At 36.3% G+C, this 20697-nt stretch overlaps 1 pseudogene; it reads right to left on the bottom strand.

Moving 5' to 3' along the window:
- Positions 1-511: 511 nt before the first annotated feature.
- LOC149250388 (putative E3 ubiquitin ligase SUD1) overlaps positions 512-20697 on the bottom strand; it is a 35166-nt pseudogene continuing 14980 nt past the window's right edge.

The raw sequence follows: 20697 nt of genomic DNA, 5'->3' as shown, positions 1-20697 counted from the left end.
ATTCAAACAATATTGCTAGAAATTGAAGAGGAAGGAAAAATCATATTGGAACCTAGAGTGGTCACAGAAACAAGAACTCGATAGCTACGAAATCGATCAATTTCAGAGTATCTCATCAAGTGGAAGAACTTACCTGGCGAAGATTCCACATGGGAGGATAAGAATTTTATACACAAGCATCAAGAACTACTCAAGCATTGAGGACAACGCTTTTTGAAGGAGAGGGGCATGTTAGGCCGCTATACTACTAGTGTAACCCCTTATTGTTATTAGTACAACCCACTTATTATATTGATGTGCCCATATAGTGCCCATATTGTTACTATTGTGCCCCATAGAAGCCCACTATTGTTATTATTGTGACCTTACATTATTATTGTTATGTCGACTTTGATTATGTTATGACCCCTTAGACTCCTATATATAGAAAGGAGGTCTTTTCATTTGAATCAGACAATAATTGTTCATTTATGTAATGTAAAGGAGGTTGCCCCCTCGAAGAGGCTGAATTCTAAGGCGTTGATCTATCTTTTCTATCTTTTCTTGAGCCGGTTTCATAACAATTCTCTTCAAAAGTCACACCGTGATTTTCATGTACCATCCTCCCAACATTCCTAGCAGCAGGAAGTTTAATTTATGGTAATTCTATTCTTGGAAACGATGACGATGAACATCTTATAACCTTACCCATATTCTTTATTGACCATTCAAACCATATTGAGCATTCTTGTCTCCAGGGTTTGGCAAGAGGAAGTCAGAAAATCCAAGCATCCAACCAATAACAAAAACCAGTGTAAAAGAATAGTCTTAAAAGTTGCTCGTGGCCTGAAGTTATCAATGGAAAATGGAATATAGATATGAAAAAAAAATCATGTCTATTGGGATATCTATAAATGGATCTGACATCATAGAACAAATGAAAAATTAACAGGTCAAAGGTATTTGATGAAATAAACTCACATTAACTAGCAACCAATAATACTAATTGACAAAACATATTTTAAATTTAGTTATCAACATACTACGTATCCAAATGGTATAGGGAAGGTGCAAAAAACATTGCAAGTTTGATTGGTAGGAATATAAAAAATACAATGAAGCTTCCATAAACAACAATAGACAACAAGATCCTTTGTGCATGTTTATGTATTTGATCATTAATGAGATCTTGGAATGGATTATAATTTGGATCAGTAAGATTTATGAGAAAGTATAGAACACTAGGACGAAGTACTTAAATCACACAAGCATATTATTTGATACTTGAAATATGTAATATAGTGTTAATCACAATGCATCAGTCTTTTTGCAGGATGCAAAGGCATCTACATAAAAATTAAAAGTAAATAAATTTAACTTCTGCTACAAAAATTACACAATGAAGAACACAATTTCCTTAGAGAGAATGAGAAAACCTCTCAAGGAAGGTTGAAAAAGATGTTTATTTGTAACATATATAAAATCCAAACAAGCCATTGAAGGAATGAACTTGTTAAAGGTGACTCCCAGGAAATTCCCACCCTATGAGACAATGTTGTTCCAGGCATTCTAATGGTGGACACATCCAACCACCAACCACATAATAAAGGGAAAAGTCCAATCTCCACTAATGAAAGAAAAGCAACCTTCACCATGGTGAAAAAGTATTTTCCTCTAGATAGCAACAACCTTGCAAGAGGAGGAGCAACCTCTACTTCCAAAACTATACCATAGACCCTACGCACTGTCAAAGGCTCACCTCTGTTGTAGCATATCAAGGTTATTAAGCCAAGATAACATAAAACAAAAAGAAAAAAAACTATGTAACTGATAGAAAGAGTTGCAGATAAGAAACTCGTAAAGAAGAAAGAAAGTCTTTTGTCAATACTTCCATTGATCCCCCAGTTTTAGTAAAATTTGAACCACTGTCAGATTGAAGCACACCAATGCTCATATTCCCTTGCAGAAACTCATTGGTCAAGGCACATGTTGACATATTTTCTACTGAATCGAGACTATTCTTTAAAGTGATGTCAAAGAGAGCCAAATATGACCCTAAATCATTAGACATTCCTGCTGTAAGTAATGCACTAGTTGTAGTGATGACAAGTTGAGATGTAATGGAAAGAACTTTCCGTCCTAGTTGAAAAGGTAGAAATATTACAACACCAAGAAATATCATGTTGCTAGCCAACACTTTCAAGGTAAACATCTCAACCAAATTATTTAACCAAAAATGCTAAGCAAACAAAATTGTCATTTAAAAGAGATCTAAATCATATAGGGGAAATATATAAAATTTAATGGGACATGTAAAATTTCCCAAAAGAATTAAATTTAACAACCTTCTCATAAGGGAAATAGACTCACTATTATTTCATTTTCAAGCAAATGAAACACGATACCTTGCATCCCCACAATTTCAACAAATGGCACATCCTCAATACCATATGCATCATCGCCACCATTAAACATTTTCTCAACATGTTCCTCAAACCATGCAACTTGCACTTCCAAATGAGCCACTACATTTTGTGCATTTATCCTAATCAATCTCCCAACACCAATGTTTTCCTAGCCAGCTCCACCACCCTCATCCTTGTCCCCAAGAATATGAGCTCCATTTGGTATAGGTAGACATCTTCCTACTTTTTCCCCATTTTTCAAGTTGATGCCATCATCTTCCCGTTTAGGGTTTTTCCTCTCAATTTCATGAATATGTCAAAAGAACTCATGTATATAGGTTGCATACAAAAATATAAAAACAACTGAAGCTAACATAAGGAATCCATGCAAACAATCTATGAACAAAAGAGTTGGAGAAATGTCTGTCATGGAGATACGAGTCAGAAACAGTTTCTGAGCCTCCCCAAGGCTCCACATAAAAGACAGTTTCCAGATATACAAAGTTATGAATGGTATACAAATGTTTCATATAGAAAGTACAAAGGAAAGCCACACATTGAAGTGCAAGTCATGACATGATTTTGATGTTGTACCAAATAAAATCTCTCTGAAAGCTAATCTTGTTGGCCCATTTTAAGCATAAATAGGAGAAAAAAAGGAAGGGGTGGTTGCAGACCTGCACATAAACATCCAACAAAATACATCATAAGAAAATAACACTATAATGATACAATAATACAACATAAAAGTATTACACACAACCAAATGTTTATGCCAATACCCAACAACAAAAAGTGGTTCAATTCTGCATTAAAATATAGTTGCAATCTGAAAGGAGAATGTAAAACCTCTTTCACTATTGACCTATATTCCAAAAGGGACTACACAAATAAGCCTCTAAACTTTTCTGAAAAATTAAACAAAATATGCCAGTTATTAAGGATGAACTCATGATAATGTCAAAAGGTTGGTAAAAACATTGTAAGAGAAGCTAGAGACCACTAGTACTCAAACGAATAATTTTCCTCATCAAACAAAAAGAAACTCAACAAACTACCTCAACCTTGACTATAACCTAACCTCGAAAAGTATAAAAAATAAAAAATAAATTATTAGGCCACAACTTTATTTAGTAAATTCTAATTCATAACTTTGGAGGAATATTGTTCCAAGATTCAAGAGATGCAATATAATGTTTTTTTTAACTCTCAATATTATCTAATTAAATTACAAATTCCTAGAAAAATAACATGTTGTGTGTCCAACATCAGGATCACTTTGAACACTTTAAAAACCTTGAAAACCTGAATACACTCCAAATATTCTTCTACCATAAGTTTGGTCTCTCAAGGCAAGAGATGATAGAGTTGTTAATTATTAGCCTGTTACTACTGACTCATTGAACTAACATATGTATAATGAACGGAAATTAACAAATATGAAAACTCGAATTTCCATTTCATATATTTTTAAAATTATACCTTGTTTCCCCCCACTCCATCACATAGTCATGGTGTAGTCGCTGCACACTTTTTCTACACAAACTTTTTTTTAATTTTGTGGGACCTCACTATATTATGTTTCTTGTTTTAAAATAATCATAGACAATTTACCAATATTTATCATTTTTTATATGTATCAGAGCTAAATTTGGTTAAAAATTAAGATTATGAATTCAACTAAGTACCTACCCAAAGCCAACGAGCTTCTTTACCACTGACATACAGACCCTTTTCATGAAGGGCACCTTTAATGGTTTGATGTAGACATTTTTGACATGCCACATCACACACTCCTCAAGGCACATAGATGAGGCTTCCTAGCCACCTAGATTTAACACTAAGTTAAAAATTGGAAAATAGAAGCATCAGACTTGGAGCTACGCCCTATTATAGAGTTTCTCCACCACTAAGCTCCATTCCCCTTTCATGTTAAGCACCCTTACTGAGTTTCTCTGTAAGTGCGGTTTTCCAAATCCAACACTAAGCCTCAAGAAAAACATCAGCCAGGGAGCCCTAGCCACCAAGATCTCATGCCATGTTGAAAACTAGGCAAACTTTGGTTCAAACTTAAGGCAATTACACATTTACAACTAATGAGATGCCCTGCCATTGAGATATAAGTCACCATCCAATAGGGCACTCTACCACTAAACTACATGTCCATTTTATAGTGGGCACAATTAACAATTCATCATAGAAGTTCGAATTTCCATATCCAACACTCCTCTTAAGCCACTTTGTAGCCAATGCCTCTAAGCCACTTAGCTTTGATGTGATGTTGAAAACTAGGCCATCTAGGAATCAAATTGGTGACCTACCCATTACTACTGGGATTCTCTACCCCCTTCATGGTAGACACACTTAGCAGTTCATTATATAAGTGCAAATTGACACATCCTACACTCTCCCCCAACACACACAATTCCTCTGATACAATGTTGAAAACTAGACAAGTTTGGATTTGAACCAAGGACCTAACCCTGGACATTAGAATTATCTACCACTAACATACACATAGGACTTACCCCCTTCTAGAAATTCATTCTACCACTAAGAGTCACCCTCAACCCACACTTTGGGTTAGGCCACTCTTAACCACATATCTTTGATACTATAAAGGTTGGGGATTGAATCTAAGGCCTACCCGTAGCTGGTATGCTCATCTTCCACTGAGATACACACAACCCCCATGTAGACAATTATTTTACCAGTAAGCCACACACACATTTCATAAGAAGAAATAATTTGTTTTACAAGTGTGGATTGCCACATCCAACATTCCATGTGAAGTTAATACCTCCTAGTCACCTAGCTCTAATACCATATTGAAACTAAAAAGGCTATGAATCAAAACATGGATATGTCTTAAGCCTACAAGATTCTATACCACTAAGCTACATATGTCGCGCTTCTAGCTAGTGGATAAATCTACAATTGAGGTAAATTCCCATTCCATGGTAAATGGCCTTACGACTTCACCATAGAAGTATATATGATCATATTCATTGAAATTTCACAAATATATTAAAGTAGAACATAAACCTTAATTTTATTGTTGTTCTAGTTCATAAGGTATGCCATCCCTTCTAAGCAAAGCTCAGATGCAACTAGTGGATTATGTTTTCTCAAAGATATGTTAGAGAAGTATTTCCCATCTCCATGTTGGTCTTTAAAGTTCCATAATTTTTCCTAAACTTTATGCCATATTCCATATGATTATTTTCCCTTCAAGTATATTGATACCTTTTTCTATTTCAATATTTCTTCGGCATGATATAGGAGCAGCCTAGATTAATCTTATATCTGGAAATACTAAGCACTGAGAGGGATCAAATCTCTCACGATGCAAACCTCTTTTTGAGTAAAATAATATTTGATCCCTCTCGGTGCTTAGCAGATCTGAATATAGGATGGATCTAGGCTGGTTATTGTACCAATAATAATATATAATGAATAAATTGATAAAGAAACAATAGCATATTAACTAATTTCTTCTAATAAAATGGGCAACTTTTACATTACATAGGATTAAAAATAAACCTATTAAAAATGATGAGAAATTATAATGAAAAATGAAATGCTAAAGTACATAATTAATTTTAAATATAAATTATTTATTTTGTATCAAATGTCATGAAAAAAATGTTAATGTTGAGAAAATCCCTCACACAATCCATGAAAAATAAATATATAAATAAGAAAACATTTTAATATCACTATAACAAAAGAAATGAAAACGTTTTAATATCACTATAAATGTTTATTAAATTTGTATAAATAAAGTCCACGGGGTAGAAAATTTCTAAATGCACTAAGTGGTAGAAAATTTAAGATAAAAAACGTATTATAGTGTAACTTTCTAGTAGAGTAGTTTCAATGCAAAATTTGCAAGGGAGGCACTCCGTGCCAAGTCCTACATTGAGATCTTGGTAACACCATCATATTTTGATCAACCACTGACCTCCTTGGGTTATGGGAAACTTGGGGATGAGAATCAATAGGAACAAAAATTAAACATCAACGGATATGGTCTATTATCCATAAATATAATATCTCGCTTTGATGTTAGACATACTAATATGATTTAACCTACTAAGAGCTACTTTCAGGTGACTAGTGTGTATTACTATTGTTATGCATAGTAGTCCCATGTTTGGCCTATTCATGGTTACTAATTGGTTTGAAATTACTAAAAATATTTGTATCTTCAATTAATATGGTGATTTCACCCAAAGGTGCTATACAACCCAATATGGTAGGACCCCATGTAAACATTGATGCCCATAAATGTCAATGTTTACTAGGATATGGAGAGGTTTGCATTGAATTTTTACGTAATAAAATAGTTAAGATAAGTTTGAGGAAATCATTTGATGGGTTTATCGATGATTGTTTACGATTCCATGGTATTCCATAGACCATGATATTTTTCAGTGGTGTTTGTTAGGATAAATTCTATTTAAAGGATTGGGGAAATATATTATAGACTGCAAGAGTACCAACTTAGATACATCTCAACTCTAGACTTGATCATTCTTGGCACTTGGTAGATTTGGATTTAAGATGGATATAGGTTGGTTTAGAAAATAATTAATGTTCATGAAGTCCATGCATACAATAAGGGTGAAATATAGCTCAAACTGTGAAGCCAATGCTTCACTTGATGTTGCTACTGCAAACTCCTTCTTGCTAGACTTCTTGTGTGGACACTTTGTAGCATAGTGCCTGAATTCATGACAATTGAAGCATTTTATTTTGGTAAATTCTTTCTTCTTCCCCTCTTGGATGGATTCAAACTCACCTTATGACTTCTTGCTGAAAAACTGTAACTAGTTTGGGTCTTCATAATGACATATATTTGTGTTTTTATGTAAAGAGCTAAAAAGAAGAAAAATAAAATTATTGTAATGCTTCCATCATGGGTTTCATGAGCAAGATATTTTATTTTTTAGTCAAGGATCCCATTGAGAGCCTATAGGAATTTTCTGATCTAGTCATAAAAGAATAAAAGAGTCATTGTCATGTTACACATTGTAAAGAGTCACACTTGTCTATGTAAATTCATGCTCCAAGACCTTGTCACTAGCCCTCATGATGTCGACCTACAACAAAGAGATGTATCTAGAAGAAGAAGTTGGCTTCCATCCAAGAGATCATGTCGACCTAGAGGTCATGATAAAACTTGTATATATACCCTTAGTCGGCCTCATTTGGAGACAACGAATTCAATGGAGCAAGTTGATATGAATGGGAAAGTTAGTGTTTGTTGTGCTAAATTCCAATTTAGAACATAAACAAGTTCTTGAGGATTATGAGGTAAATTACAAGTTAACCATGAGGTTTTATGTGTTTTTATGTAAATTTCGTGAGAAAATTAAAATAATTAAAACAATGAACAACAACATATATTAGGCATAAAAATCACCATAAACATTAACACAACAACACATGATGAAGGAGTTCACCCCTCTTGGGCTACGTCTCCTTTGTCCATATTCCAATGGCTTGGCCCTCTTCAATTATGCTCAAAAGTGTGAATATATACATTTAAAGTGCTCAAATGGCTTTGAAACCTATTCCAATGGATTTAGAAGACACAAAAATGCATTTCTAACCTTTTCCTGCTCCCAAATTGGACAAAAAATCAACAAGTTATGAGTTTCCCTAGCTTTCCTGTTATTCGCTCTACAAATTCCCCAAAATTTGGCATCGGTCCTACAATTTCGCCCTAAATTTTGTTAACATAGCGTCAATTTAGCCAAAATTCGGTGGAAAACGTGGGCACATTAAAATGGCCAGCAAGCCCTTAACTATGAAAAATAGGGTCACGTAGGGGCCATGTGCCGAGGGCTGAGGCCAATGACCCACCCCTACCGGTCAACCCCCCACTCCTTCGTCCGCCATTTTTTTGACACATCATATGGCCAAGATTGCCCCCTCATGGCTAACCCATCTATATTTGGTCCTTGGTCGTCATAGTGGTCACATGGAAACATTTAATGGGGGGTTGGGGCTAAGCCCTGGCCCCTTCCCCCAACACCTTTGCCAATTTCAATTTCAAATATGTTTTTGTCATATGGTTAACAAGGACCATGGTTAGCCCAAGTGGTTAGGGCATGGCACTATTTTTTGAGAGGTCATGGTATCGATCCCTACGGAGTTGAGTTCAAGCATGACCAAAAATTTTGGTGGCCACTGTGCTGCCACGTGGTAGCCTCTAGTTGGGCCACATGGCAGCATGTGGTTGGCCAACATGCCACCAATAAAACATTGCCACATCAATGCCAACCAAACCAATAAAATCATGACAAGTGGTGTGACTTGATTGGTCCACCGAACAAGCTAATCAAGTCAGTATGACACATCAACAGTATGGATTGCTAACTGGGGTATCACAATTTTGCCAAATTCACCAGTTTTTGAAAATGAACAAAATATGTTTTTGGGAGAATATGGATTTTGTTTCACACAAAACAAGTTGCACTAGATTTAGAATGACGAGCACGACACGGTCGTTCAGGTTCCACACCAATCTAACAAATTTTAATTTTGAGAAAATTTTTGAGCACCTGATCACTCCTCCCCACTAGAAGATTTTGGACCCAAAAATATCACTTTCAATTGTTAAACAGGTGATGGTATAGTTCCGTCACCTTTCCAATATCAAACCATTTGGCCTTGGAAGGATTTGTTCCTTTCAACCCCACTCGAAAGTAGTCCACACTCCCTCATTTTGAAGACCTTGTTCTTTTGTCAAGAAAGGTGTCTTGATGTAGTTCATCAAGGTATTCAGGAGAAAAATCCTCAATGGAAGGAATATATGCATTCTCTCCTTGATCTTCAATCAAAGTAGGCTCATACAACCTTAAGTTCTCAACATTAACAACAACATAAATTTTCATATATGAAGGCAAATCCAACCTGAAGGCATTATCACCAATATTTTCTAGAATTCTGAAAGGATCATAATGGATTGGTTTCAGTTTTTTACATTCTCCTTGGAGCCTCTCTTTGTTAATGTGAAACCAAACTTCATCACCAACTTGGAACTTGTGATCTACCCGATGCTTGTCACGCCTTGTTTCGTACTTGCCTTGGATTTTTTCAAGATGATCTTGAACTAGTTGAGGTGCCATTTGGAATCATTCAATGAACTTCTTGTCTTTGTCCATGTCACCATTAATAGAAACATTGTTAGACCAGGAGGTAACTCCTCAAAACAATTCATTGATACTCATTTAGGTTGGTCTTTATTATATACATGAGGGAGAGACTGGTAATTTCATCTCCCGGTGACTATTCATATTTTCTATTATTTATTTACATCAATTTCAGTTATTTACCCAATCCTGATGATTAGGTGTCAACATTCCCCCCTTAATCTGAAGGGATGTTGGTGAGTCTAAGCATCATTTTGAATCTTTCAAGCTTTTCTCTTCCAAGCACTTTGGTGAAGATGTCTGCAATTTTCTCATTAGTGGAACAATGGCGGAGATGGATTGTTTTGGCCTCAACATGATGTCGAATCAGATGATATTTAGTATTGATGTGCTTCGTTCGATCATGGAACTTTGGGTTCTTGGTCAACTTTATTGACGAGGTATTTTCAATCATGAGTGGAGTCGATTGTACTTGTTTTACCTGCAAATCTTCAAGATTTTTCTTGAGCCACACAATTTCTTTTGTTGCCTCAACTATTGCCACATATTCTGCCTCTGTTGTGGAATCTGATGGAACTGATTGTTTGCGTGATCTCTAGGAGACAGCTCCTGATCCAAGACTCATAACATAACCTGAAGTAGTTACCCCAGTTTATTTGTCTCCATCGAAGTCTGAATCAGAGTATCCAATCAAGCTGAAGTCATCCACCTGTGTATACTTGATTCCAAAGTCTTGAGTTCCCTTCAAGTACCTTAGAACTCATTTTGTAGTAGACCAATGTCCCTCACAAGGCATTTGCATAAACCTGGAGAGGATTCCAATGGCAAATGAAATGTCTGGTCTAGTAGTAGTTAGTGTTGAGACTTCCTACAAGCTGCCTATACTTTGTTGCATCCTCAAATTCTTTTCCTTCAATGGATGTGAGCTTTAAGTTTTGTTCCATTGGAGTAGTAAGAGGATTGCATTCTGTCATGCCAAACTTTTTCAATAGATCTCCAATGTACTTCTTTTTAGAAAGGAATATGGACTTCAGATATTGAGTTACTTCAATACCAAGATAGTAATGAACATAGCCCAAATTAGTCATTTCAAAACCTTTCCTCAATTCTTTCTTTATGGATTCAATGTAGCTTTCATTTTTCCCTATAATCAAAAGATCATCTACATATACCACAAGATGTACAACTTTTCTTCCAACCTTCTTGACAAAAAAATTTTCATCATCAAGATCATAATGTTTGAAATTGAGTTTCAGAATATGCTCAGTTAGTTTTTCATACGAGGCTCGCAGTGCTTGTTTGAGGCCATACAAGTATTTCACAAGTTTGCATACTTTATGTTCATGTCCTTTCACAACAATTCCTTCAAGTTGGGACATAAAAACATTCTCTTTTAGATCTCCATTCAAGAAATCAGATTTTACATCCATTTTATGGACTTTCCAACTGTTTTGAGCTACTAGGGAAAAGAGTGTTCGGATGGTAGGCCATTTTGTTGTGGGGGCAAAAGTATCCTCATAATCGACCCCTTCCCTCTGTGCAAAACCTTTTGCCACAAGCCTGGCTTTGTGCTTGTCAAGTGAGCCATCAGCTTTATAGTTGTTCTTGTAGACCCACTTGCAGCCAATTGGTTTGGTTCCTAATGGAGGATCAACCAGATTCCAAGTGCCATTCTTTATCAGGGCATCATACTCCTTTTGCATCGCTTCTTGCCATTCATCATGAGAAGAAGCTTCTTTGAAGGAAGTTGGTTCGAAATATGTAGACAAATTCAATTCACAATCATAAGAAACATCCATATCAATAGGTGAATCAGAGTCATCTACATCACCTCCATTTTGCCGGTTTGAATTTCTAGTTCCTGTCTTTCCAACCTCATCAGGATGAACACTTTCAAGTGTCTTTGTCAGCCACTTTGGGGGACCTTTCTTAGATGGTCCAGGATGCTCCATTGATTGAGTTGGGATTGAATCAAGATTGAGTCTCCCAATTCTATCAATCACATCACTTAAAGTATCATCGGTTGTTGGAGTTTCATGCGGGGGAGAGAGTACTTCAAAAGAAGATTACACTGGTTGATCTAGTATAGGAATCCCCCCTTCAAGAAGTGGAATCTGATTATCAAATTATTGAAATGATTTCGCATTTGCGAATCTATCCAAGCAATCAAGTTGCTGCTCAACAACATTGTCAGTTTTGGATGTTTCAAGAAAGATTACATCTCAAGATACAACAAAATTTTTATTGACTTCATCATAGAGATGGCATGCTTTGGAGGTGTTTGAATACCCCAGGAAGATACACTTACAACTTCTTGCACCAAGTTTGTTTCTATGTACCTTTGGTATCTAGGCATAATAGGTGGAACCAAAGACCCTGAGATGCTTTACCAAAGGAATGTGTCCATACCACATTTCATAGGGAGTCTTGTTTCTGATAGCATTAGATGGACATCTCTTCTTTATATATACAACACATAGAACTACATCAGCCCAAAACATCAATTTTACGTTTTTGAAAGACATCATGGAGTGCACCATATTTAATACTGTCCTATTCATTCTTTCAACTACACCGTTCTGTTGGTGATTATAAGGCAAAATTGTTTGATGTTTGATCCCATGTTGGCGAAGATAGTTTTCAAATTCATTTGAAGTGTATTCTTTTCCATTATTAGTGCAAATAGAGCCAATATGAGATTGTGCATCATTTTCAATCCAATTATGAAAGTTCTTGAATGTTTGAAAAGCATTAGATTTGTTCTCCAATAAATAAACCCAACACATTCTGGTGTAGTCATAAATAAATGTCATCATATATTTGTTTCCATTTGCAGAAGGATCAGGCATTGGACCACATAAATCTGAATGAATGAGTTCAAGTTTTCTATGTGCTCTTGAATGTGAATCATGAAAAGACTGTTTTCTATGCTTTCCTAGAATGCAAGCATCACATTGCTTAAGTTTCCTAGGAATTGTAGGCAAACGAGTAACACCATTTTTCTTCAACAAGCGGAGGCTATCATAGTTCAAATGCCATAATCAACTTGATGGAAATGTACCTTCTTCATATTGATAATTGTATGATAAATGTTGTGCATGAGCAGAGGTACCCTGCAGCTTGAGAAGCCTTTCTTCTTCTATTCCCCTCGTGACAAGTGAGTGGTCAGATGATTTTCTCACCTCAAGCTTGCCATCAAACATATGAATGGAGTGACCTTGCTGGTGGATTTGGACCAAGGAAAGCAAGTTTCCCTTTAGCTGTGGGAGATATAGAACATGATGCAGAAGAAAGTCTGGAAGACCAGGCAAATTAAGCCTAATTGTGCCAAGCCCTAATGGCTTGGGTTTTGATTGGTTTTTAAAGTATACCATGCCATCAATATTGTCAGTAAATTATTAAAAAAAATCTTTTCTATGAGTCATGTGGCAAGTTGCTCCTGAATCAAGCAACCAATCATTTTTCCAAGAAGTAAGTGAACCGTTAAATAAGTCTTCATTTACTCTGATATTACATTGTGCCAAAACATAATGAGCAGATTTAGGTGCTTTACCTTTGTCTGTGTCATTAGTTTTACCTTTGGGTTGGTTTCTTTGCTGCTCAATTTTGTACCAAGGTTGCATGTGGAGGCATCGTGTGATCCATTTCTTTTGCAGCATATGTAGTGCAAATCTAACTTTTCTCCTTGAGAGTGTCTGCCCCCCCTACCTTTGAAAGATCTTCCTCTTCCTCTTCAACCATCTCTTCCTCTGGAAGAATCTTGGGCAGGATTCTTTTCTTTATGAGCAAGGCACACAGTCTCTTCAGAAGAAGATATGATTGAATGCATTGTAAAATCTAAGTGCTGTAGAAATACTTTTGCTGGAAAAAAATGCGCTTTTGTGGAGAAAACAAACTTTTGCTGCTAAAAAAACAATTCTGATAGAGGTATTAGAGTGGATATCAAAGTGTGTTCAGGCCCCATGGTGGTGTTTACAAACAATATATATTAAACATAGTCAAACGCAGGAGTGTTAACTATGTTATGAAAACAACATTATGGGAGCCCAATAGCGTGTTATATGAAAACAACATTGTGGTGGATTCAAAGGGGCACTAGTATGACAGTACTATATTGAAAGATAATATTATAATGAAACATAGAGGACTGGTGGTCTGTGTAATATTACACCATAGTTATATTAAAAAAAACCCATAGCATGGTAATATTTTGGACCACCGTATATATGAAAACAAAATTCAATTTACCAAATGAATCCCTTCAAAAAATTTGATGTATTTGAGTTTACCAAATGAATCCCTTCAAAAATTCTATTGCTTCACGTCAATGCACAGAGTTTAGAGGTGAGAGTCCCACCATGATTGCCAAGAGTATGTCAGCTCAAAGAAACGTAGAGAGAAGGTATGCAAGCTCAGACCAATGGTGTGAGCTGCACCATTTCACACCTCTCATTCCAGATTCAACACTATAGGCTGTATGCATTCACCTCCACGTTTGTTGTGAGACCAACAACATTATAGCATTCAACATAAATGTATCAGAGGACTATGTATGGAGGAGGGCCAACACATGTATTAAAAATGATGTATTGAAAACAACAACAGTGTATTAAAATGAGAGTGGAACCAAATTCATTGAATGCATAATATCATATGGTGGTATGGCATGCAAAGATATGACTGAGTGGGAGGACTGTTGGTATATCAGAGTATGGTATATGTAATAAGATATGAGGAGTCAGCTATATGGCGACAATAGAGCCATGGGTGGAGCACATCGAAGGGGAGGTATATGTGGATTCAAAACAATGTATACCACAACAGATTCAAAACAATGTTTACCACATCAGATACCATTCTGAGCATCATACACCATGTCCAAGTGGCACCATCACCAGAACAAGGTATCAGTTTTGGGTTGAGTGTTCTCTATCATTTGTTTGATGACAAATGATATGAGCACAGGAAGGAACCAAATATCGGCAACAAATTCCCCAGTTCCTTATGTAATGGATGGAGTGGGTGTCATGCTTGGTCTCATAGCCTTTGCTTTAATTTTTCTCCCGTGGTCATACTTGAATAAGCGCAGTGTGGTATTATACAACGTTATCAATAATGTTGTGTTTCTGGTGCGTGGGATGGAGACCCAAGGCTGCGAAATTGAATACAATGGTGGTAAGACCGGAGAATAATGCTATCAATGTATTGAATACAATGGCGGTAAGGTAATATTGAATGCAATAGCATTATCAATGTATGTGGAGCAGCGACAGGAGCAGCGTAGCAGAGAATAATAGAGAATAATGCGTTCAAGCTAGTGGAAGCGTCAGAGCTACCAGGCTAGCCATTCTGCATAGGATTCAGAATACCATTGGTAGAATAAGGAGTTATAAAGCAGATGGAAGCCAAAAATGGCGTTGGCTCTAATACCATGTCAGACCAGGAGGTAACTCGTCAAAACAATTCATTGATATGCATTTAGGTTGGTCATTATTATATACATGAGGGAGAGACTGTTCATTTCATCTCCCTGTGACTATTCATATTTTCTATTATTTATTTACATTACTTTCAGTTATTCACCAAATCCTGATGATTAGGTGTCAATAGACATCCTTATTACCAAGATGGTACAACAAATTATGACGCAAATGGTAATCAAATTCCCCTACTTGGTTCTCTTGACTCAAGCTTAAATGTACATTTTGAAAATATGCATATTGCTGATCATAAATATCCTACAAAATAAAATTATGCTTGACTAAAGTAACTGCACTAACAATATACCTAGAAAGCATATCATCAACCTTTTTTTACATGCCTTTCTTATACCTGCTGACCAAGTGGAATTATTGTAAGGATCCCATCTGTTGAAAGTGCCTTGATTGTTGCAACGTTGTCACTGCACCATTGAAAATTTTTGAATGACATGAAATGGGCTTGCCATATTGCATGAGGACTGTGCCCATGGCATAGTCACTTGCAAGTACATGAGATGAACTAATCTTTTCTTTTAAGACATCAAATTCCTTTTGTTGCTTTCCTCCTCACTTAAAGATCTTTTCCACACTAGTCAATGCATGCAAATGAGATGCAATAGAAGAAAAGTTACCAATAAACTTTCTCCAATATTGGGTCTCTCCCAAAAAACTTATTACTCCAGTGACATTCTTGGGCGTTGGCCAATTCATCATGACATTGACCTTGGAGGGTTCTATCTTCAACTCACCTCCTCCAACAATATGCCTCAAGCACACCAAAGAAGTTTTACCGAATTCATACTTTGACATCTTCAAAAACAATTGTTATTTCTTCAAGACATCAAGTACTTTTCTCACATGCATGACATGTTCATCAAGAGATGTTATGAAAACTAAGATGTCATCTAAATAGACTATCTCATCTAGAAATGACTCCAATACATCATTCATCATACACACAAAAGTAGTAGGAGCATGGAAAAGACCAAAAAGAATAACTAGCCATTCAAACAAACCTTTCTTTGTTTTAAATTTCATCTTCGATGTGTCTCCTTCAAAAATTATAATTTGATGATAGCCACTCCTTAAGTTTCACTTAGTGACATGCTTTCCATTCTTCTTGGTGTTCAGGTGATAAAAAATTATGCTAAAAAATCAAAGTGTCATAATTTTGTTAAAATGAGTTTTCATATCAAAGATCTTGTCATTCTGAATCCAACGATGCAAACATAACTCAAATACGAGCTCGTATGCAAGAGTTAGAGGAATTGAAAGTTCAAGTTTGAGTTGTCTACATGGCAGGAATGGATGACATGGAAAATCCCTTCAGTGAATGAGGAGGTGCCAAGTGGCAGTTTGCCATTGGCCCCTGCATTTCACAAATCACAAGTTATAGGCGAAAAAGGTGTTACAAATCGGCCCTCAACAGGTTCAGGGTTGCGATGTGATTGCATATTGCATATCACAAAGAGGTCAGAATCGACCCTCACAGGTACCAGGGTGTGATTTGATGGATCGCAGATCGCAATGCAATATCACAGGTAAACACAAGTTCCACTTTATGACTGCCAATGGTTATCCGCAAATTGTGAAATGTGATAAGTTTCAGATGCGAGATATTATGAATTGCAGTTTAATGTCTCGTCGGGTCTGCAATATCGCTACTGCAACATTGCCGCTGAGTTAACAAGGCCTTAAGCGCACCAAAATTTTCCGATTGTGATTTGCCATATAGATGACACGTTATAGCTCGACGTGCGGTGAAATTTTTGCACAGTTAGCATTTTTGGGGCTAATTTGTAGGATCATGTCGATTTTGGAGCAATTTGTGGAACAAATAGTGGGAGAACTAGGAGGGTTTCAAAGACAATTTGAGAATTTTAAACACACTTTTGTTGTAATTTTGAGCATAATAAAGAAGCCCAAGCATTGGAAGTTGGACCAAGGAGACATAGACCAGGAGGGGTGAACTCCTCATCAATTCTATTTGTTGTGTGTTGTATTTTGATGTTTATTTGTTGTTATTTTGTTGTTGCTCATCATATGTTTTATGTTAACGTTGTTTATAACATTTACATAAGAAAATCTCATGGGAATCAGTTAATTAGCAAAAATGGTGAATCCTTAAGCACTTGATAAGAAAATTATAAGCATCTTGGGTTTTATTCTAAATGGGGAATTAGCACAACATTACTAATCTGCACCATTTTAGATCAAGTTGGTATCAGAGGATTGGTTTTTGCTTATTAGATTTTCTTGTGCAAAGAAGGAGTATTGTTTTCTAGTTTTGTGTCACGCTAACAAGGCTAAAACTCAAAACAGGTGAAGTAAAGATGGTTGAAAGCCCTATAGTTGGTTTAAGGGGAAGATGAGAAAGGTTGCCAAAGTCCTCTACACCAGTACATCCTAAAGTTTCAAAATTTGCAGTTGAGTCTTCTAAGACCATGTCTCATGAAGGAGAACCTATCATGATAGAAGATGAGAAGACCTTTAGAAAGGATTTCTTTGATATGACAGATATGGTGAAGGTCCTCTATGAAGAGAGGAATAATATATTGCAAGGAGAAAGTTCTAAACCTCCCAAAGGAGAAGGCTATTTAAGAGGAGGTAATGCAAATGGAGGTAATGGGAATGGAGACAAAACTCCACCCTCTCCCCCATCTTCTTCATCTTCTACTTCACAAGCATCTTCACATTCTTCCACTAAAACAACCCTTACTCATACTCATTAGCATTATGTAAAACAACTGGTAAATCACCTTTTCTAAAGCTTAATGTTAAATTTGAGTTGCCCATGTATAATGGTTAAGTGAATGTAGAGAAGCTTGATAATTGGATTTGTCAGTTGGAGGTGTATTGTAGAATTTAGAACCTTCAAGAGGATGATATCAAAATTTAGTTGGCTACATTGAGAATGGAGGGTGAAACACTCATTTTGTGGGAAGAAAGGACTAAATACGAGATCAAAAAACATGGTAAGATCTATATTACTTGGTCTGATTTCATTGCTTCTATAAAATAAAACTTACCATTTGGCCCATATGCAAAAGGATATCATGAATTGGAAAAATTTCAGATAGTTAAAAGGTCAAAATGTGCAAGATTATACTCAGGAGTTTAGGAGAAGAGCTCTTATGTTAGGAGTAGACTTGCAGTCAAAAGATACTTTGTTGAAATATATAGGAGGTTTTCATAGCTATCTTTGACACAACATTCTTATGTTTAATCCCATGAATCTTGATGAAGTTTGTGTTCAAGCTACACACCTAGAAGCAAGAGGGAAAAATGTACAAGAAGAAGGCAAGAAGAAGCCATTCCAGAGTGGTGAAGAAGGAAATAATTCTAAAGGGGTTTTTGCAGTGCATTATATTAGATATCATTTTTTGGGATTCAAATGCGTTAAGTAAGTCATTCATCTATTACAATTTCCATGAGAGGTAGTAGTAACTAGCTAATTTCTCATTATTTTTGAATAGTCCACTTAGCACTCATTAGTCTCACGACTTTTGAATAGTCCACTTAGCACTCACTGCATTGGGTGATACTCACAGGGTTGAAGAATTGGGATTGAAACTAGTGAAATGAATCACATAGCATCAATCATCACTTCCAGGGCTTGCACCTGGTAACTAGGACTTCCCTGGAGGTCACCCATCCCAGATTGCCTCTAGGTCAAGCACGCTTAATTATTTAGTGTTCCCCACAATCAAGTCCACTTAGTTTGCTACCCCATTTGCAAAACCTTAGCAAGTATTGTGCCTCATGAACCATTCAATTCGAGTTCCCTTCACTCTTTTGAATTTAAGTATTGAGGGGTTTTTGCAGTGCATTATATTAGATATCATTTTTTGGGATTCAACAACGTTAATTAAGTCATTCATCTATGACCATTTCCATGAGAGGTAGTCGTAACTAACTAATTTCTCATGATTTTTGAATATTCGACTTAGCACGCTTTGGATCGGGTGATGCTCACAGGGGTGAAGAAGTGGGATTGAAACTAGTGAAATGAATCAAGTAGCCTCAATCATCACTTCCGAGGCTTGCACCTAGTAACCAGGATTTCCTGGGAGGTCACCCATCCTAGATCGTCTCTCGCTCAGGGGCGCTTCAATATGGATTTTTCCCCACAATCAAGCCCACTTAGCTTGCTACCACATTTACAAAACCTTAACAAGTATTGTGCCTCATGAACCATTCAGGGAGAGTTCCCTTCACTCTTTTGAATTTAATTATTGAGGGATTTTCACAGTGAATTATATTAGATATTATTTTTTTGGATTCAACTGTGTTAAGGAAGTCATTCATCTATGACCATTTCCATGAGAGCTAGTCATAACTGACTAATTTCACATATTAGCTTGTGATGTGATTTATGCTCGTGTGTTCCTTTTAAGGTGAGTAAGTCTATTACAAGATTTTAAGGGGCTCACTTGTTTTACCTTTTGAGTGGTAGAACCTTCATGCATCACACTTGACTCTCTGTAGGGTCACAGACTTCTTCTCACCAAAGTCATCATACTTCACTCTATTCGTTATTGTAGCCAAGACACATTATTAAAACCCACTTGATCCGAAACCAGGCTATATTCCAGATGGTATTACTACACTAATAGTGTGAGGTCTAATTGGGACTTCATAATGGGAAGATCTGAAAAATTTTGGTAGGTTCATAACTATCAACATTTATGGTGCTAGAAGGAGGGCCAGATGACAAGCTTATCCGATGAGGTCAGTTTGAACTTTCCACGCCCATTAATGGATTCTCCCCAAATCACAAACCGACATATTTTTCTAGAACCACAAATCTGAAAGTGACAGCGAGAATCATTGATGACTTGTCAAATCTTAAATTCAATGGCGAGGGTGAAACAACCTTTTTCAAGCACACCTCTCGTTTTCTCGATTTTTGCACAAAAACATTATTGACTACAATTATGTTTATTGTAGGTTGTTCATTCTCACATTTGAAGGGCTCATAAGGGAATTGAGTTACACATTGCCTGTCACCTCTATACACTCTTTCAAACACCTTTCCACAGAGCTTTACCGCACCTTTGATAGATATGATTATAAATATATGTTTATCAAAATTATGCGATTGCGAAAAGAACCTATTGAATCTCTTGATGAATTTTACGATCATTCAATTTATTTTTGTTTTGAATTTTACGAAGATGATGTTGATTGGCCCTTATTGAAAGACACGTTAAAATTTCTTGTTCACATTTCGATGAATCTGTACGAATATGAATCTTTCGAAATTCTCTCAACATACCTCGGTATTAGAGCTTCTAAATCTACAATAGACGAGGTTGTTGTACCAAGTGACTCTCCCTCTCCTCTAATCAAGCAATCCATTTCTGTGGGTTGAGGTAGGACAAATTTAGAATTCATCTACTGATTTACCGCCATCTTCTCCCACCCCACATACTCAGAATTCTAGTGCAATTTTGAACTGTGAGTTTGATGTTTGTGATGAAGTGTTATCTCCTCATCCTCCATCCTTTGGTTCCTTTGGTACTTTGGATTGTGAGTTGTTGTGTCACCCATTTCGAATGTTTCTTTTGATGTTCATGAGGATCAAGTTGTGGATGGAGTTGGTGTTGAGAATCAAAATTGCGATATCATTCACGATGACTATGTGTGGGAGTCCACATCTAAACAAGA

This window comes from Pinus tabuliformis, chromosome 7 (assembly GCF_031772625.1).
Source record: "Pinus tabuliformis cultivar Carrire ecotype Pingquan chromosome 7, CPIR1, whole genome shotgun sequence".
NCBI classification, from domain to species: Eukaryota; Viridiplantae; Streptophyta; class Pinopsida; order Pinales; family Pinaceae; genus Pinus; species Pinus tabuliformis.
Note: the sequence above shows the minus strand (reverse complement) of the source record. Positions and strands in the feature narration are given on the sequence as shown.